Source organism: Camelus bactrianus, chromosome 12, assembly GCF_048773025.1.
Source record: "Camelus bactrianus isolate YW-2024 breed Bactrian camel chromosome 12, ASM4877302v1, whole genome shotgun sequence".
NCBI classification, from domain to species: domain Eukaryota; kingdom Metazoa; phylum Chordata; class Mammalia; order Artiodactyla; family Camelidae; genus Camelus; species Camelus bactrianus.
In genome coordinates this window covers 41,094,594-41,116,580 of record NC_133550.1, presented here as the reverse complement: position 1 = coordinate 41,116,580, position 21,987 = coordinate 41,094,594, and the positions used below count along the sequence as shown (strand labels likewise).

General features: G+C 38.0%; 1 pseudogene; it reads right to left on the bottom strand.

Moving 5' to 3' along the window:
* Positions 1–19,912: 19,912 nt before the first annotated feature.
* Positions 19,913–20,569, bottom strand: LOC105064491 (ferritin light chain pseudogene; annotated as a pseudogene).
* Positions 20,570–21,987: the final 1,418 nt, after the last annotated feature.

Below are 21,987 nucleotides of genomic sequence, written 5' to 3'. Positions count from 1 at the left end.
GATCTGGGGTTAAGTCTCCTCATCCCCTGTTTATATAATGAGGAAGTTGCTTTAGATTAGTGGTTTTCAAACTGAGTCCTTAGAACAGTGGTGTCTTACGGAAAAAGTCAGGGGGGTGGAGAAAGGCATAAACCCAAGTGGGTCATGCTCTCAACTCTCTACTCCATCTCTTATGCAATCATTTTTGCTTTTACCTGTTTTATGGTGAAGTTGAATTAAAAGGTTTTTTTTTTAAGTTGTGCTATTATAAAGAATGAAGTGTCTGAAACCACCAAGACTGGATGACCTCAAACATCTCTAATTCTTTCTATGGGTCTACCCAAATATTAACAAATAAACAGGCATTCACTTGCTACCTCAATTCATTTTCATATCCACAAGATCTCAGGGTAAATTAAAAGTAATTCTTTTGAAAGTGACCCATTTTTACTCTTGTCCAGCAGTGGACTCTGCAGCACCTTGACAAATGTATCTAAATTATAAAAATCACCCATGTCTTCTCTTCACTAGAAAGTGAAGCTTTTCATGACTTTTGGTCATAAAACTGATATGACTTGTTCTATCAACTTCTTCAAATCATTATTCCCCTGATGCTTCATCATGATAATAATTATTATCATTATTATTTATGAAGTTGTGGCAGAGTCTTGGATAATCATTTCTAATATCATACATCAGCCTTCCTGTCTCCACAACCTGAGCAGGAGTTGGCAGCACCCTTCCCAATGTTCCATTAAAATGTTGCCACTTTCTGATGAATCTAAACTAGTCTTTAGTTTCCTTGGCAACCCAAAATACTTCTCATGGTCACCAGAATCTTCTTTTGGGTAGGAAAGCAAAAGGCCTCCACTTTCTGGGGAAGGTTCAAAGGTAGTGGAAAGGATGATAAAGCCAGATTAAACTGAAATGAGTAAACAGAAAGCAAACATTCTTTGTGCATAGAATAAAATGAGAGAAATTGAGAATGGTCCACCTTATCACCAGGTGCGGCCATTTAATTGTACTCTATGGCAATTAGTCCAGTCAGATCTGTGGAATTTGCCCAGTCCTTATCAGGCTGTTTTCCTAACCCTAATGGATCCCAGAGCATAACTGCATTAACATCCCAGAGGGCATTTTGGTTATTATTAGCAAGGTTTGGTTCCAATATCATGGTCAAAGGAAGGAACAGTAACAACATTGTATTCCAGCTCTTGGAATCCATTCCAAGTTTTAATCACATAGACAGTTCCCTTCAAAGTTTAGTGCTTATTTCATTTTGCAGTTTTTGGAATGATATATCCAGAGCCACACATGTTGAGACATTTATCCAATTCATTTTCTATACCTGAAAGATGCAGAGAGTCAGCAAATAGTTGGCCTGCTTGCTGCCACAGTTTCTCCTGCATCCAAGGTATACACTGAAAAATCAATGACAGCAGTCTTTTCACTCAATCCAGATGTAGCCCCCAAAGGAGTTCTCTGAGCATTCACTAAAAATTAATCAGAGTTGAGAGTTAAGATGAAACTTACTCCTCATCCTGGATGCACCCTTGGTATTCATGGATATAACATTTATAATTTCAACCATTCAGAAGCACCCTTCAAGATCATGATACCTGTATGACTTGGCTTAGTCATATAGCTGAATCACTTATGATGAAAAGATTCCCTCAGCTAATGAGTGAACCTAACTCCTCCCAGAATCTACTAAACACAACTTTTTATCTTTTCCTTGCTCTCAAAAAAGCATTTTGAGAAAAAAATATGGACTATGCTAATGTTTATTAATTTATAAACATCATAGAGGCTCCAGGTTTTTTTTAGAATCCACTATTATAACTACTAATGTTAATATCCATGCACATCATCTCCCCAGTTCTAAACTCATTCATTCTCAACCGCTACCATCTCAATCAATGGCACAAACATTCAAAAGGTTGTTCAGAGCAGAAACCTGGTGGTCAAGTGTGAATTGACCTCTTAACTCTCCATCCCCTAATCCATGAGAAAATCCTATTGATTCTGTCTCCAAATAGATCATGATCTGTCCATTAATCTTCCACTTCCATTGCCACCATCTTGGTCCAGGCCATTATCGTCTCTTCCCTAGACTGATGATCCTGACTGATCTCTTCTCCTGCCTCTTCCCACTCCACTCTCTATTCTGTAGTTACAGAAATCACTTTGAAAAGTGAATTCAATCACTATGAATTCAATTCATAGCCTTCCCACCAACTCCCTCACCATTCACTCAACATTCACGTGCACTGAAAATTCTTTATAGAGTTTGTCCATTGTAAGCTCAAAAGTGTTAGTACGCAAAAAATTAAGGAATTTACATCAGAATGTCAATGTAAAGCTGCCTACTCCTTCTTTCATTGAGAAAGACTTGCTATATGTGTATATAAGTGCAACTAAAAAGCGTTCTATGTGACATAGTTGATTTACGTCTGCGCAAGCTCTTATTCTTATCACAGCCAATAGTTTGCAGACCAGCAGCCCATGTGCAGACCACAAATGGGAGTCGCCCTGGCTTCACAGTCCCAAATAGTAAGGCTCCTGTCTGTCTCTCAGACTTCACTTTGAGCCCCCCTCCTCATTTGCTTTCCCTGTTCCAGCCACAATGGACTCCTTTTGGGTCCTGGACACAACCATGCTGTCTCTGAGACATAACCACCTTAACTGCCACCTGTCCTAGAGACTTGAAACTTACTTTCCCTCAATTGTCCCTGCCTTTTTAACTTCAGTAATACTTTCTCAGGCTCTCCTTCCCTGACCACTTATGTAGAGCTTCCTCTTTGTTCTCCATCACCATTTGGTCTCCAGTTTGACACCATTTTTTCAACCTGCAAGAACATATTTATATATGCATTTAGCTGTGGATTTCCTGTCTTCTTTACTAGACTGGAGACCCCAAGAAGGCAGAGCCCCTACTGGTTTCTCTGTTTTTACTCCTCAGAGAACCACCACTTTTGGCCCAATATACCCCTCCAGTGCATTATGGTAGATGGAAGGTTAGAGAATCCACGGCCAGTTGTGCTGACATTCTAAAATGTTAGCTGACTTTTCCCAGGCCTCCCAGGATCATTTGCAAAATCTGAGTAAGAACTGGATTCTTGCACCCAGGTTGCCCAATCTCTAAAGCCACGTTGCCTCTCACTTTGTAGTTACAATGAGTCTCAGCCAGTTTAAGGTTAGGCAATTTATAAAGGAGAAACAGAATTACTTCATGTGAGTAAACAGTTCATTACCCTTACACGGGATTTTCTCAGCCTGAATCATTGCAATGTTTTCATGTGCATTTGCATCCCTGTCATTCTCCTTGGAGGCCCCATCATATCAGAGCTAAAATTTATAAACAGCCAAAAATTTAGATGCCAAACACTGGGGCCCCTACAGGGAACAAGACCACCCAGACACGCCTTCACAAAGCTTATGGTTCAGAAAGAAAAACAGATGTTAACCAAGTAATAAAATAAGCATGAAGAGTGGTGAGTGAGAAGAACACAGAACTACAGGATGGCACTGCAGGACACACTAACTAACATTTTTTAGGGGTCAGGGAAGATTGGCACCTGAGGATGGATAAGAGGAAAATAATAGGGGCAGAAGAGCGATGCAGGCAGCCATCGGCAGGTAAAAAGGCCAGTGAAGAAGAGGGAGCTTGGTAAATTCTGGGATATAAAGCAAGTCCAGAGGGGCTGGAATGCCAAACAACGGGAAGGAGAAGACAAGGGTTGAAGTTGGGGGATTCTCAGGGGTCAGAATTTATGTGGCATAGCAAGGAACTTGGACCTTGTCCTTTCACACCAAGGCATGACATATCCCACCTTCTATTCCCAACCCCTTACTTATAAATCTTTTACAACAGTATTGGGCATACAGCACTTGCCAAATATGTGTTAGGAACTATTAGAGGCTCTTTAAAGAATAGGAAGCAATAAAAAAAAACTGAGACAATATTAACATCAAAGGGAGAAAGTTATAGAAGGACATTAATCAGTATACTATGTGGCTCAACTACGAAAAATATTTACGTGTGTATATGTGTTATAACTACATTTGAAGGACTTGTAGGCAGTCAATAGATAATATCTAAAATGGGAAATCAAGAAATATCTGTAGACGTTATTTAGAAATAAGAAAGTAGATACCAAATACAAAGCTGACAGATTTGTAAGTAGTTAACTTCTGAAGTAAAGGATTAGAAGAGGGAGGTGGGATGGGGTAAAGTGGAACTGGACATGCATTGTTTCTATTTTATTATAATCCTTATATATGTATTATTTTATTTTCATGATTATAAGCCATGTATATGCTATTTTTTAACAGAAGTATAAGTTACACACACACACACACACACACACACACACATACATATCCCTAGCAAATACTAATCTCAACAGAAAGGAATAGAGGGAAGCAGTCATGACACCCCTTACTGACCTTGACAAGTCTTACTCCCCATCCAGACTTGCCTGGGTTCCTAAACCAATCATATCAGTGGCAGGAAAACAGCAGCCTTTGCCCTTCTGTTTGTGGGAGGTGTCAAGAATGGGTCTGCCAGTGCTAGGGGAGCCCCGTAGCTATCTGCTTAGATTCCAGGTTGGCTCCATCTAATGGATCCGGAGCACAGACAGAGCCCCAGTGAAGCAGATCCTTGGGAGTTCCAGAGCTCTCAGGATCTTCAGAAGAAGCCAGTACAAGACAGAACCCTGAGCTCCAAGGACAAGAAGCAAGATCCAGAGATAAAGCACCTACTCTCTTTGATCTGGCTGACACAACCACGCATGGGAAGTAGATATTGACATGTCACAGCAAAGTTCTTTAGATGTTTAACATTTCATTTCTTCATACCCCACTTGCTGCAGAAGCGTGATGCTTAACAAGGACAGAACTCAAACTATCTTTTACTACCTATGAAGGAGAAATAGTGAGAGGAAGATTGTAATTGAAACAATCTATTGAAGAGAGGAAGCTGTTTTTAAGTATTTTTCAAAGACTTAAGAAGGACCTCTTTTACTGACAATGTTAATTAAAAATCTTTTTTATTTATTAAAGCAATTCCCCTAATTTTCTCTACCAGACAAAATTTTATTAGGCTACTTTCAGTGACTAGATATATTTGAAAGCAAAAAAAAATGTATTAAAATGTTTTACAGTTGAGAATTTTTACTTCTTCAAAGTAAGTTTTACACAGAATGAATCTTTTAAGTAAAGTGTTATACATCCTAACACAGTTTCCTCCTACTTAAAGTCAATGAGGATATTCATCTCTTCTGAGTGTAGGGTGTTTGTTTGTTTTTTTCTTTTTTTACTGAAAACTAGGTATTTCTCAAAATATATGCCACCTATTTCTTCAGTATATCTTAAAAGAATAACTTTCATGTAAGTGAATGTTCAAGTTAAATGTTATTAAGTACAAACAGCATACTAACTAAAAATCAGTCAATCTTCTAACTACATTTTGCAAACAGTCTTGCTCTAGCCAAGTTCCCTATTAATTGCACAATCTATATTTTGGGAAAGACAGAACTTAATTGTTTCCAAACAAAATTTCAAGCCTGCATACTGTTTCCTTCCTCTGGTTGGTTTCAGTTAAATGAATTCATCTTTTAAAAAGGGAGAAGGCAGAAAGGAGGACTTCTCAAAAAAATTAATTCAACATGTGCATTTCATCAAGAGCTTTAATTATAAAGTTGCAATAGATACTTTTTGTTGCAATCACCTTTGGAGAGATTTCAGTTTTTTAGAGCACTACTTTCATCTTTTGCCTTACACTTTGTACAGACAAATAGCAAAAAGCAAATGCCAACTTGAAGAAAAGATATTTAATGCTATAAGAACCTGAAAGCAAAGCCAAAAAAATTCTAACACAGTTCAAGCAATATTATATAAAAATTTGTATCAGCACATTCCATTGCCTCTTCCTAAAGTAAAAAAACACAAGTAACCCATTTAGAACATTGAGTAAACTTTTTCTCAGTTGATGAATGTTACTTTATGGTCTTTTCAGGTACTCTTTCAAAAACCGTAACATTTTTAATATTCAAAGCACAGTATGTAGACACATGGGGAATATGAAGAAATATAAGATACAGTTCTTACTCCCAACCTGGTTAAACCCTATTGGGAAAAATAATCTTACTGTAGGCACTTACAGTAGCTCAACTGAGCTAGACTTCTCTATAAATCACCTGTAAGTCAGAGGAATTTCAACACTGATCATGTGAACAATTAGAGGCCTAGAGAATCAAGGTGACAGAGAGAAGTAACAGGAATAGATCCACACCAGGTCCTGATGTTTTACTAGTGAAAGGCCCTTAAAATGGGATCCTTAAAAGATACATCCTACACAGGGATTTCTATAATAAAGTGTGCTATGCGTTATATAAATTATTACTTAATCCTCACAACACTGGCGGACATCCTCTAGTTATTCTCCCTTTACAGATGAAGAAATCAACACATAAAACAGATCAGTAATTTTCCCAAGGTCATAGAGTCTATTGAGTGGCAAAGTCAGGAATTAAATCAGGGCAGTTTGGGTCCAGTGTGTGGCTTTCAACAAACATGTATAGAGTTTTTATCCCACTTTGGTTTGAATGGGATTATTTATGCATAACAGAGACGTATATCTGCATGGGGGAAAAAGGCATGTGTGTGTGTGTGATGTTATTATAGATGTCTTCTCTGGATGGTAAGACTTAGAAATTTTCTTCTTGCTTATGTGAATTTATAATTTGTAATATAACGGCTGCATATGCTCATGTAATAAAATAAATACAAAATGTTATTTCAAGAATAAAACTAAATGGTAACAATTCAAGTTGATTTATTTAATGTCTAAATGAAGATAATGGGTTCTATTCTCTTGTTATTAATAATGAAAATAGCTTATTGTTTGGGGGCATTTATTTCTGAAAGAACATTGTACCAAATTCCGTACCTGCATTACCTCATTTAATCCGTACAATCTTCTTACAATGTGGATGTATTTATTATCCTCCTTTTACAAATGGTGAGAACAAGACAGAGTTTGTGTGACTTGCCCCAGGTCCTATAACTGTAAGTGGCAAAACTGTTATCTGAAGCCAGTCTCCAGAGCTTAAGCTCCACAGTGGTGGCACCTCTCCTGTGAAAAGGAGTTCTGGCTGAGAACGGAAGGCACGTCCAGAGATGGCAGCTCTCTGCACTGGAAGACTGAGAGATGTCGGTCTCAATTCAAGGCTTGACAGTTGGAGTCCTTCTCTCCATTCACATCTTGGGTAGAAAAATGTAAAGCCATTTAGAGGTCTCTTTATGGAGAAGGAGGATTCTTACTAGCCTCTAGTATTTTGTAGGCATGAAACCCTTTCACAGTTAAAATATTTACCAGCATGTTGTGATAAATTTTGTTTAATTTTCATACAACAAAATACCGAGTGTGAGTTTTTAAAAAAATATTTTCATGATTTAAATTGTTCTAAATCCCAAATTACAAATGTTTGTATTTCATCTTGAAACAGAATTTAATATATATTTACAATAAGATGTTATATTTGAAACTGTCATTTTAAATTACCTAAGCATCCAATAAGGGGATGTTAGATTCTAAACAATCAAAGGGAAGAGTTTAACAGGAGTAAATTCTTTATCATTATCCCAGAAGAGATAATTATGGAAGTTTAGATATACGATTGTACATGTAGTTTAAATAAGTTATTATAAGACACTAATTAATCTTGAAATCTAAGAAATTACTCCTGAGACCTGTTCATCTACTTTTGACAACATATGTATAAAAGTTTTGATGTTTTTAATTAGCTTTATACTAACAGATTCTGCATATAATATTCTTCTAGCATATTGTTGGGAGGGCTCTTTAAATTGCAGAAGCAATGGTATACACGGTTATGGAATGAATATCAATATATTTTGTTTTGCTTTCAGTGACATTTAACTAAATAAATGTCTCCTGAAGCTAACTGATAGGAGGTGGCAAAATTTTGTGCAGGGTTCACTATCTAGTTCTCAAAACAGGATGGAAATGTGGTTTGAGATAATTCTTTCCAAGTGGGTGTTTAGTGAATAATCTAATACTGTTCTTCCTAACCATATCTGAAAATGATTCAAAGCTTGCTAATGAAAAGAGAATCTCACTTTCTCTTGCAGAGACTTAATTTTATTAAGCTCCACACTTTATGTTTTCATCTCTCTGTGGGTTATTAGGCTGGTTTCTTTCCCAGCACACAGGGAGAATTGTTCATTTCATCTACACTTCTTTAGTACTGAACAGCACTATGATACATGTCAAGCCCTAACCATACACGCATGTTAAAAATAGTTACATACTGCCTATCTCCACCATGATAGTGGGGTCCCACCAAATTTGTGCTAGGTCTTCCTGTGCCACAGAATCTATCAGACTCTTTGCTTGCCACTGGAAGGGTCTGAAAAGCCAAATGACATTTTTCTCTCTTTCTCCTCTCCCCACTTTCAATCATCTTTCCTACATTTACCTGAGTTCTTTCACTCCTTTAGGAGAAAAGGGAAAACGGCTGTCAGAGTCAGGAAAAAAAAAGAAAGAAAGAAAAAAAAAAAGTTCTTTCTTGGCTTTTCATCTCCAGGCAGATGAATCAATAAAATATGAAGACAAAAGTGCTCCATCTTCTGGCCAAGGATGAATGCTTACCAGCAGATATTGTCTGTTGTTAAAAGAAGCATTTCATCTTAGGGACAAGATCCTGAACACAACTATTGATAAATCCTCCGGGATCATCAAGAATAAAACATCCTTCTCCTCGTCTCACAAACTTGAAATAATTTTCTTCCAATCGTCTTCTCTTACTTCTTTTATTCAACCCAAGTATGCCAACGGTGCAGGTTTGGGCTTGGATTCAGCCAAAGCTGTCCCCTCTCTGGCCCTTCATGTTCTGGCACAAGTTACTCACCCTTTTGAATCCTCTGTACCCTCATCTGTAACATAAATATAATATGGTTTCTATCTTCTACTTAGTTGTAAGGACTAAGTTAAATACAATTTGTAAAATAGTTAACCTCATATCAGGCACATAGAAAGCATCCAATAAATGTGAGCTACTCTGATTATAAATATTGCTATGACTTTTTCTTTACCATTTTAATTCAATTCAATACAATTTCTTCAGTCTTTACTGTGGTCAAGATGCTAAGGACAGTAGTAATTATTTTTTAATGTAGACTTTACTTTCAACAAGTAAATAGTCTACTAGTACTGACAAAGAACTTTAATATAAAGCAAGATAAGGTAGATGACAAAGAGAGCTATAAAGTGTTCCAAGACAGTGCTTCTCAAACACTGTTGTGCATAGCAACAACTTTGAGATCCTGTTAAAACTTAGATTCAGTAAGTCGAGGGTGGGGCCTGAGATTCTGCATTTCTCGTAAGTACCCAGGTGATGCTGATGCTACTGGTCTGAGGTCTTTCCTTTGTGTAACAAAGTTCTAGGGTATTCAAGTATGATACACACAGGGTTTGTATTTGGTTGATGTGCACCGATTGTCTGTACTGGTTTCTTAAAGGCTGTATGTGTTCTGATTGGCCATTAGCCATGACAATCCTCTTGTTAAACCTATTGTTAAGCTTCACTTGTGATGTAAAAAAGAAAAAATCACAGCATAGAGGTTACATTTGGTTTTAAAGCAAATGGGTCACAGAGTAAGTGGGGTTTAAGAATGGCCTTGAAAGATTAGCAGAAATTTACTCATTTCCACTTGCTTGCCTAGTATACTTCTCAAACATTGTGATCACTGTTCATCTGGAATATCAAGCGCTTTCTTATGATTCTCCTCTAAAATAGCATTCCTTTGAGCCTTGGAGGACAGACAACTGCTTTGGAAGAATTATACACCTCAGTGGCTGTTTCTGTGTTCTCATGGTTTCATTGCTGTTGTTTCTGGCTTTGAAATAAAAGTAAACAATAAAAAAATGCAAAGGCACTCTCTATCTTAGAAGCAAAACCCTGGTCCTTCCCAAGCGGAGGCCAGAACACGTGTGTTCTGGTGTCAGATACCATCTGCTGAACTGGATATCAATTTTCAATCAGGGACTTTCACATAAAAATCTAGATACCCAACTTGAAAAATTGGGAAATTCAGCTGCCCAGGGCCCACATTCGCATTTGGAAGTCATGACCTACAGCAGCAGAGCCAGACCATCTTTGGGTGGGTCCTGTGCCTCAAAGGCCCCCACACTCCAGGCAGATCTCATTCTCTCTCACACTCAGTTCGCTTCACTCTCTCCTATGATTTGGTTTACGTAGGTTACTTGAGTTTGTGATTCTACCTACCTAAAGCCCAGAAGTCATCTTCCTTTGGGAAAAAAAAGATTGTTTATCTTAATGATATATAACTTCTATATATGGTAGTTTTCAGAAAACAAGGCAACGTTTTCTTATGAAAATAAATCTTACTATGATAATCAAACTTAATTCAGGGGCTAGTATACTTCAGCTTCCTTAGTTTCCTGTCTTTGTTTTTATCCATCATTTCAGTATTTAGTTTCAGTAGTTTGTTTCTTCCCTTCCCTACTGAGGAACTGAAAGGATATCCGAGTAAGAAAGAGAAAAAGGATAAACCATGGAATCAATACCCCATTTCACGAGTAAGACATTTCTTAAGGCTATGCTACCAACTTTATGAACCAGTAGAGAATTCACATAAAGTAAAGAAACCAGAGAAAAGTTTGTTTTTTCCCAGCCTCAGTCCTCTATGTCCAGAATTTTATGACCAACTCAGTAAAACCTGGGTAAGTCACTTTGGTTTCTTATGCCTCATTTATACCTCATAAGACAGAGAGAAATAAAGAAAACAGCTTTGAGTCATTTTGAAAGCATTCTCAGATCACTAATAATAGATACATATTTTAAAATTAAGGCCCTATTTACTTACTCAAAACATACTTTATTTTAGATTTTAGATTTCTTTCCCTTCCATATTTAAAGGTACTAAAAACTACAAAACTACACTGACACCAAGAGAAAAGAGACACTAATTGCCTCCTTAAAGATATAAAAATTTTTCTGACTTTTTTTTAAGTTCCACAAATAGATGGCCATTCTCTAGCATAACTGTTTGACAATCTGAAAAACTGAGAGGCTTCTAGAGGAAGACAGGATCACTGCAAGTTTAAAAACTTCTCTGAGCATAGCTTCAAAATGAATCACCACCACCTCACTATTTAACTGGACAGCTGATGTACTGGAAGAGTCTGGCCTTGAAAGTATAAAGTAACATAATACCTTGGCCAATATCCAGCCCCCATTTCAAATCTATGATTCATGAATTTGCTCAATATAAGACATGAACATCTGAGCTGGGAGTCCACAGTCCCCTGAATGTGGGGGTTCTGCTCAGCTCACTGACAATGATCGCACCCCTCACATATTTGAAGGCCAGACAGTGTGAATACTACATTCCAAGGTTTCTGTAGAGATCAAGTAGAGAGATGGAATTATCTGAACACTGAAAAGTGCACTACAAAGGCAAGACATCATTCGATAGGTAAAATGTTTAGAATAGGGCATGGTAGACTGTAATTCCTACATATATCCTGTTGGTTTAAAAAATATATTGCTAGGATCTATGATACTGAACTCTAGTAAGAATTTTTTAATTATTAGCTACACAGCATATTTCTGTGGTTGGCCTACTCCCCACTCACTTTTTATCCCACTCTAACACTTCTGGAAATGGCTAGAATATGAACCAGGTTTGGTCTTGCTAGCATTCTTACCAAAAGGCTATCCAAAAAAGATAATGAGAAATAGCATTTAGTATTAAATGATAGATAAGCTAATTAATGCGTTATATTAAAGGGGTACCATATGCAAGCTGAAATTCAGTATGTTATTCAAAATCTCAGTCATTGGGGGTGCTTAGGCTCACTAATCAGGAGGGACCTTCACTAGTTTAGTATCACCCATGATTCTTGTAGTCCCCCTGATGCAGCAACCTGCCTCTCCCCTTCCTCCTTCCTAGCACATTCTCAGCTGTATGCTTGCCTCCTTGGACTTCTCTGACTTCCACCACTGAACAGTTTCAGCCTTAGAAAGAGGACTTTTGACTTCATTGTCACTTCTCGCTCCCCAGTAGATTGACACACTTTCTCCATCTCTTGACCTGAGTCAGAGCACATGACACCAACATGTATTGATGATGTTACAGATAAGCTGGCAGCTTCCTGTGTGCCACCAATTGCATATACACTGCACACTGATTAGGTGCCTGTGTATACAAGGCATTGGTGAATGCAAAGCTAAATAACTTCCTGTCTGCAAACAGCTTACAATAACTAAAACATTTTTGTCATTTTCTCATGTATAAAAAAGTATGTAACATAAGTATTATTAAATTCTACAGGAGTATGAAAGGAAGAGTAATTGTATTCTCTCACCGATCTTTCCTCCATCACTTTCTAGCTCCTACCCCTCCTTTATTTTACCTATTACCTTTCCTCCTCTATTCACCTGATATGTTACAGATCTACTTCTTTGGTTATTTATCAATGGCTATCTCCAACTGCCAGAATGTAAACTGCATGTGATCAGGAACTTTATCCTTATTCACTGATGTGTCCCCAGCACTTAGAATACTACCTGGTCCAGAGAAAGAATTCAATAAATATTTGTGGAAAGCAATCTTCCAGAAGAAGTGGCATTTGAGTTGAACTTTAGCCAATAAGAAGGGTTTCAACAGGTGAGAAATGGAGGGTAAGAACATTTTAGAAGGAGGAATCAGCAGGACAGAATAACTAAGGTAATAAAGTGTCTCTAAGACAGAGAAATAAAAGGATTTGGTGGAATTTAACTATAAAATTAACTTTATGAAAGTAAATAATTTTTGCATCAACAGTATTATATTTTAGATATTTCAATGACATGTATGGGCCAATCAAAGTACTTTTAGAGTGATCCCAGTCTCAGATGGATAAACCACAAAGTAAAGATAAATTTGTTAATATCATGGAGAATGGACTGAATCCAGAAAGTAGGGAAGCTGGAGAATCACTTAATTTTTTTTTTTAATGTTTAAAGCTTTTTAAGTGGTACTTTTTTAAATGGTTTATATTGAAATCACTCCTCTGGAAAATAATTGGCTTGCAGTGAAAGGTCGTCTGCCACACCGTTTCTAACTGCCGTGAAGAGACTGTGACTTCATGTCTCTATCTTGCTTCAAGTCAAAGATAAGTCTCTCCTAGCACTACAGCTGACTGAATTGGCTCCAGGATGAATTTCAACGACTGGGATGTAGTCCAGGTGATGTGAGCTACAGATAAACAGCTGCCCGACTTTTGCTTTGGTCCGGCTTTCAGCCATGTCTTCCCAGTTCATTTTCTGGTATGAAATTTTAAATTTGCTGTGTCTCAAATGCATCTGAGGGGAAGCTTCTATTGTCCTCGCTAGGGCAGAGAGAGGGGATTGTATCTTGCATCACGGCTGCTTCAAGCAGGGAGCTGTGTTGAAGAACAATTATCCAGGCTCACCAGGTCTTAATTACTGACAGAACATAGCAAAGAATTTGAAATTCACAGCGAATGAGAAATACCCACGTGGCCTCTAAAACTCTAAAACAATAAAAGCCTTTGGGGAAGACTGCTTCGCTCCTTAGTTGCCTTAGAAGACAGATTAATACGACAATTCCAGGAACTTGGAAATTGAGCTTACCAACCAGCCACCCCAGAGGATGCCAACCCTCAACACTGCCTGCAACCAACTGGGTGTTACGAGCTAGACCAACTGTGGGAACGTTTTCAATGCTTATAAAGAGCCCAAGGAGACCAAACAGAGAATGTGGTAAAAGGGCCCAGTGGCTTTTTTTCTGTCTATCATCCTCTTGAAATAAAAATGGATTTTTTTAAAATGCAAGCTAGAAAATAACCACTTCCATTCCTGCAACCCAGCCAGGTTTGGGATGAAAGCAACTACTTCAGAAAAAGGATGAAACAGCAGCACATAAACCATGGAGAAGAGAAAGGGCTGGAAGATGAAAACTTTCTCAGTGTAATGAAAACAAAAACTTGATCAAAGTACACAACTCCCAGTCTTGAAACACAGTATAAAGATTTCATTGTGGAGAACAAAAGGCTCTGGAAGGAAGAATGAAAACAAAGGAATGGCCAAAGGAAAGAGAGAGGGGGCGAAACAATGACATTCTTCCAAGACCGGGAATGAAATTCATCCTAAAAAGAAAGGGCACAGAAGAAAGGCAACTACAAAATAGAAATAGAAAATGACTATGACATGTGGAGCCAGGAAGCCAGTGTGACAATATTTTCTCGTAAAATGATACTCTATTTCATCACCATATGCTTTAGGAAAATCCAATATGTTCCTGACAGACTTCTAACATTTTTTCCCAAGATGGTTAAAGCTTTAGGGAATGTGTCAAAGATACTTAGCACCCACTGCATTTTTGAGTATCACACGTCGGTAAGTCTCTGGTTCATGAATTTTAATAATACCATTGCAATTCAGTTTGCCAATCACTCTCCCAAGCACTAGCTGATAAAAACATGCAAAGGCAGATCCTGTTTTGGTTTGTTCCAGTATACTGTTGAATCTGCAAATGGAAATGTGTATATATGTGTATGTATACATATATATACACACACACATATATAAAAGTTTATATATAGATATATAAATATATAGATATATAACTTTTTTAAGAGAATGAATGCTAAGATGGGATACACACATTATTTGAAAGAATTATTTCAAAACGCTGGCTGATGATTTTAAAATACTAGCTATTGCAGAAAAGAAGTGAACATTAAAGATGTAATCAATCACAGACATGCTGCTTCAAACTAACAAAAATGAGAACTAAACAGATTAAAATGAGTCATTCTGTGCCATTTGCTCTGCACACTTCCACGTGGAGGACCTTCTAAGCTATTTCGCAGCCTTTTCCTCTCATTGGAACTGTACGTGTGTATCTCTCTCTAACCACCTGTGGATTTCTAGTGGGCTACTGCATCATCACAAATGACATGTCATCCCTGGAAAAGTGCCTGGTAAACTACAAGACATTATATAAATACTGAATTTGATGTTGTACCATTAATAATGATATATTAGTGTAAAATTAAAATAATCGATTTTCCCTTTTGTCTGGCTTCCCTTTCTTTATTCTGCTATTTCACTCTGTCAAAGGTTAACTGTATCCTTCCAGCCACCAGAGCTTCAAATGTAACTGTTCTCCATTCTTCCTTTCCCCACTTCACCTTCCCCAGTCACCAAACTCCATTAGTTCTCTCTCTTAGTTCATTCACTAACATAGCCTTTAAATCATCTGTCCTCTTCCTGTTTCCATTTCCCAAAATCAGACCCTCATCATCTCATAACTAGGCTCTGCTAAAAATCTCTTAAGAACATCCTGATTCCAACTTGGGTCCTGTTCCATTTGCTTCTTTTGTTGACACCTGGTAGAACAAGAAAAAAGCTAGTTTAATCTCATCACTCCTCTGCTCAAAAACAAAGAAAGCCACTCTTTACAGAATAAAGAACAAAGTCCCCATTCCATACCACAGGGCCAAGGTAGACAGTCCAGACTCTTTGCAGCCGCACCTCCCACTACTCTAAACAAGCTCCTTGCTGCAGGTGGATGCTCCGCTCCCGCAAAATGTGTGATTGCCAGTGGCTGCTTGCCCCATCTGCAGCACCCTTCTCCTCTTCTCACCTGTCTGAATCATAGTTCCCTGTTAAACCCACAAAGCCTCCTGAGCCATCTTTGCCCACAGGCTTTCTCCACCTGGACACTCATATGGTGCTTGCTCAAGGTCTACTGTGTATCACGTGGGTGCAGGACTGCCACACAACTGTTGAATCTGTAGCTACGTCTTTTATTTTCCCCAAATAGATATAAACTTTGTATGGGTAGAGATCCTCACTTAACATTTATTAAGCACCTGCTGTGTGAAGAGCCCTGCTTGAGGTGCCACAAAGACAGGGAGGTATCTTGGTGCATTCAAGCTGCTATAACAAACTACCACAGACTAAGTGGCCTATTAAAAAATGGAAATTTTTTCTCACAGTTCTGGAAGCTAGAAGCCCAAGATAAGGGAACCAGCATGGCCAGGTTTTGGTGAAGGTCTTCTTCCAGGTTGCAGACTGAAGACATGTCATCATGTCCTCACAAGGTGGAAAAGGGCCAGGGATCTCTGGGAACCTCTTTTATAAGGGCACTAATCCCATATATGAGAGTTCCACCCTCATAACCTAACTATCTCCCAGGCCCCCACCTGCAAACACCATAACCTTGGGGGTTAGAATGTCAACATATGAATTTGGGGGGACACAAACATTCAGACCACAGCAGGATGGTTACACTTTTTGGGCATTTTACAAGAATAAATATAGTACTGTGCATATCAAAGCTGTCCAATTCATATTTTGAGTGAACTAATTTTCATAATTTTTACATTTTAAAATTACGATTTTAGAATTAAACTGTCAAAATGAAATCCCATAAATGTCTTCTTCATTTTACAGTAGGGAAAATACAGAAAAAAAGATGAAATGCATAGCAGCACTATTTACAATAGCCAAGACGTGGAAGCAACCTAAATGTCCATCGACAGATGACTGGATAAAGAAGATGTAGTGTACACACACACACACACACACACACACACACACACACACACACAGGAATACTACTCAGCCATAAAAAAGAATGAAATAATGCCATTTGCAGCAACATGGACAGACCTAGAGATTACCATACTAAGTGAAATAAGTTAGACAGGGATAGATAAATATCACATGCTATCACTTATATATGGAATCTAAAATATTATACAAATGAACTTATTTACAAAACTGTAACAGAGGCAAAGAAGATAAATCTATGGTTAACAAAGGGGAAAGAAGGGGAGAGAGATAAATTAGGAGTTTAGGATTAGCAGATTCAAACTACTATAGCTAAAACAGATAAACAACAAGGTCCTACTGTATAGCAAAAAGAACTATATTCAACATCCTATAATAAACCATAATGGAAAATAATATGAAAAAGAACATATATGTATAAGATATACATGAATCACTATACTCTACACCAGAAACTAACACAACATTGTAAATTAACTATACTTCGATAAAAAAGAAAAATGAAATGTCTTATTAATCCAAAGTATTGGTAACAAAATAAATACCTTAATGCACATTTTTGTTTTCAGTTCTGCTACTCCAACTGCCAAGCCTTTCTCATCTCTTCAAGAAAAACACTGTGTCCTAGATTCAACTTTTCTTTCCACTGGTAATTAATGAATTGCTCTTCTGCCTGAGACACTGTGGCTTTGGTCCCCTGTCCAAACAAGAACTGAGTCTTGCTTTCTGATCTTTCATTTTTTCATATGGTTCTCCTTACTTAGACCCAATCATGGGAAGCCTAAATCCTATGAAACTGAAGCCAAAGTCAATAAATCAAAATAGATGTTTCTTCCTCCCAGATTATTCCTTCCAGATAATTCACATTCACAGATAATTCCTAACTTTTCCCAATAATTATAGAAATACAAAAAAAATGTGCTTGATCACATGTGTCAGCTACTTTCCATTAGAAAAAAAATACACATACATCCAGAAATATTTTATATTTATCATAAAGAGACTTTGGTGCAAGAGGGGTTGATGAAACACATGCTTTGTCTTCACATCATGTTACTTGGAGGATGAGAATGTGTCAAATGATAATCCTTCACACTTGTTTAGTAGAAAGAAGTAATTCAATACTTTGAAAATCAAAAAGCCCAAACAAAAGAAAACTTAAAAATAGCTATAGTATTATCAAAAGTGTACAAAACAAAAAAAGATATTCAGGAAAAAAAAGCACTAAAACTAATACATTAACGAAGTTTTTTTCTAAGTATATTCATTCATCACTCACTGAGCATATACTTGGAGAATTTGCTAAGTGCCAGGTATTGTGCTAGGCACTGAGTTGGGAGATTCTTTTTTATCAGTTCTCCAAAATTCCATGACTGCATGTATTAATTTCAGGATGAAAACTAATATTTCTAATTGTAATACAGTTGTGATGGTTAATTTTATGAGTCAAGTTGAGCAAATGCCCAACAGAAATGCATGTGTTCACCAAAAGACATGCACAGGAATGTCCATAGCAGCATAATTATACAGCCCAAACTTGAAAACAGCCCATATGCTCATCAATAGTAGATTCGAGAGATAAACTGTAGTATTTACAGAAATGAAAAGTAAAAATTAACTGCTACTAGCAACAATATAAACTTCACACACATAATGATTGAAAAAAGCTAGCTACAAAAGAGTAACACTGTATGAGCTCATTTTCATAAAGTTCACATCAGGCACAACGAATCTATGATGCTGGAAGTCACCATAGTGGTTTCCTTTGTGTGTAGGGATGGAATAATGAGGCTTCTAGGGTGCTGCTGATTTTTTCAATTGAAGCGGTGGTTACACGGTATTTTCACATGGTCAAATTTCTTTGGGCTCTACACCTAGGACTTGTGCATTTTTCAGTATGTATGTACACAACTATTTAAGAAAAAGCTTAGTAAATGGTACCACAGGGCCTGCTGAATACTTCTCTTCACGTGGTATTTAAAGTCCTTTAGAGACAAGGATCTGGCAAAAACGTTCTTACTTCTTATTACTCGCCAACTCTAGTCTGATTTCTTAGTGCTTTCACTAACAATCACCTTTCGCTTGGATTGTATTTCTTTACTCATTTCTTCCTGTCAACATTGCTGTCTTCCCCTTAAGACTGACTAAACAATTCCATCCTCTTTTTGAAGCATTCCTTGATTTCTTAAGGAAGCATTCTGATCACATTTTACTGTACCACGTTCCACTGATCATGTTCATTGCATCTTTGTAATTCCCAGTATACCAGTTGATGGCAACTTTTTTTTTTTCTTTTAACTGTTTGTGGCATTCTTCCCTTTTATTTTAATTATTTTCATTTCTGTGCTTTCACTGTTTAAGGGGAAATGTAATCGTAATCATTTTTAAAAGCATCATATTCTATAGGTAACCCCTTGGACCTGTATATAATACTTATTCTACAATTTACAAATTTACACCTTCAGCCCAGCCCTCTCCCACACCAACTTCTTTTCTCCACTAAAATTTCTAACAAGCACCTTCAACTTCACATGCCAACCCCTTTTTCTCCATAGCACCTAACACTGTCTATATTCTACACAGACATTCTATATGTTAGCTTTTTCTTTAATTGTCTGTTTTCACCAACTAAAATATGAGCAGCACAAGGACAGATATTTAGATCTACTGTGTTCATTGGTATATTCCTAGAGTCTAGAACAGTGCTTGACACTGGAGTCTTTTTCTAAGTTGAATTAAATTTATGAGATCAAATTATTAATCATTAAAATCAGCACTCTTATATTTTCATTTTTCCATTGCATGTACTTCTCTAAAATAAATGCAGAAGTGCAATAAAGTTCAAAGTACTGCATAAGCCACTGCTATGAAGATTAAAACGGAGGATGCTGCCAGAAGTGAACTATCAGCTGAGAGGTAGCTCTAACAGGCTGAAAGCATCAACTTGTCATTCCAGATCCAAAGTTCCAAATTCAGCCTGGAGAAGACAAATATAGGGGTAAAATGTATAAATGTCCCAAATGTGGTTTGTATGCAAAATAACCTGTTGGCTGAGTGCCTTGTTCTCAGTAAGCAGTCACTATTATTATTATTATTATTATTATTATTATTATTATTATTATTATTATTATTATTATTATTATTTTGGCTGTTGCAAAAAGCTGTATTGTTTCCATTTGGTCCAAGGCTTGGGAGAGGGCTCCAGGATGGTTAAAAAAGCTGCCTGGTGACTGCAGAGAGAGGCTTCAGGCAGACACCAGAGGGGCTCTGCAAAGGCCACTGGCTTGCAGAGGCTCCTAGTTGTGCTTGAGGGTAAGCCTTTCAAAGAGGTACTCGTCCAGCCCAGCCTGGGGACCAGAAAGCCTGCAGAGGTTAGTCAGGTAGTTGCCCATCTTCTTGATGAGTTTCACCACCTCATCCAGGAAGCGGTTCTCCAGGAAGTCACAGAGATGTGGGTCTGCGCGGGCAGAACCCAGGGCATGTAGATCCAAAAGGACCTGGTTCAGGTTCTCCTCCAGGACAATAGCAGCTTCCATAGCATCCTGGGTTTTACCCCCTCATCTTGAGATGGCTTCTGCACGTCTTGGAACAGAGCGCGGCCTCTGCGCTGGTTTTGCATTTTCAAGAGACGCTCTGCGCCCTCGCGCTTCTCCTCAGCCAATTCGCGGGAAAAATGGCCAATGCCCTCCAGAGCCACATTCTTGTAGTCTAAATAGAAGCCCAGAGAGAGGTAGGTGTAGGAGGCACACAGATGCATGTTGACCAGGTGGTTGATGGAGGCCTCAACCTCGCTGGAATACTTCTAACGAATCTGGGAGCTCATGGTTGATCGGTAATAAGGAGTTAAGCTCACAAAATGATGTTGGCTGGTCCCAGAGACTGAAGATAGCACAGTGGCTGGTTCTGAAGGATGCAACTGGAAAAAAGGTTGAAGGGTGGTTGGAGGCTGGAGCAAGGGGTGTCCCTGGGTCTGTTCCGTCTAAACATTGTTAAAGCAAGAGACAGATCCATGGGACCCCCGAACGCACTGCCTTGTTGTTATCATTTTTATTAAAATTTTTGGTTGCAAAATAGATTGCAAGGGCCTACAGTCTTCCAACAAACCTTCACTGAGCACTAACTCTGTGCTAAGTGGTGGTGTAGTGCTGATGATGTGAAGATGAGCAGAACTGAGTCCCTTCAGTTGCTCACATTCCATTAGGACAAGTACATAACTGAGTGGATCAGCTGCAGTGCAGCGAGGCGAATGAGACCACCCAGGTGTGTCTGGAATGCTCAACCATTACCTAGCCAGCTCTCGCTTGTGGAGAAGGGTCATAAGAGTAGGTGAGGGGAGGCATGGAGAAGAATCCTAAAAGCTGAACAGGGGAGCAGAAATTATTGAATACTCCTCTTCCATCACAGTGCTGGGCAAACAATAGATGTCTCAGTGATTTCTCGTTCTGAGCCATCTTTCCTCGGCTTACAGATGGCCTCTGGCCATGTCCTCACATGGTCTTTCCTAAGTGTGTTCTCATATGTTTGTGTCATATTCTCCCCTTCTTACAAGGACACCAGTCATGCTGTATTAGAGCCCACCCGTATCACCTATTTTACCTTAGTTACCTTTTTAATGGCCTTATCTCCAAATGAAATCCCATTCTTCTGAGGTACTGGGAGTTAAGACTTCACCATATGAATTTTGGGAGGACATAATTCAGCCCATAACACTATGACATGATCAAAAGTTAGTGAGTCTAAATTCATGTTTTATTCCTGGTCACTATTTATCAATATTCTTTCAGTAATTCTACTAATAATCACACCCTTACATGTACAAAGGTTTTAACATACATTTTTCGATCCCAAAACATTAAGTATGAGATAGACACTTTTAGGTTTCAGGTAAGAAAACCTAAACTCAGAATTGCTACACTGTCTGGTAAAGCTTATGTAGCTAGTAAGTGGTATAACAGGTTGTCTTTTAAAAAACATTTTATTGAAGTACAGTTGACTTAACACTATTATATTAGTTTCAGGTGTACAACATAGTGATTCAACATTTTTATACATTACGAAATGATTACCACTACAAGTCCGGTTACCATCTGTCACCATATAAAGTTATTAAAATATTGACTATATTCCCTGAGCTGTACATTACAGCCCCATGACTAATTTATTTTGTAACTGGAATAAAACAGGCTGTCTCAGTCAGTGCATGCTGCTGTAACAGAACACCACAGACCAGGCAGTTCACAAATAACAGAATTTTATTTCTTACAGTTCTAGAGGCTGGAAGTCCAAGATGAAGGAGGCAACATCCTCCTTCGCTGTCTGGTGAGAGTTCACAACCTGATTCATAGATAGTTGTCTTTCTGAAAAACCTCAC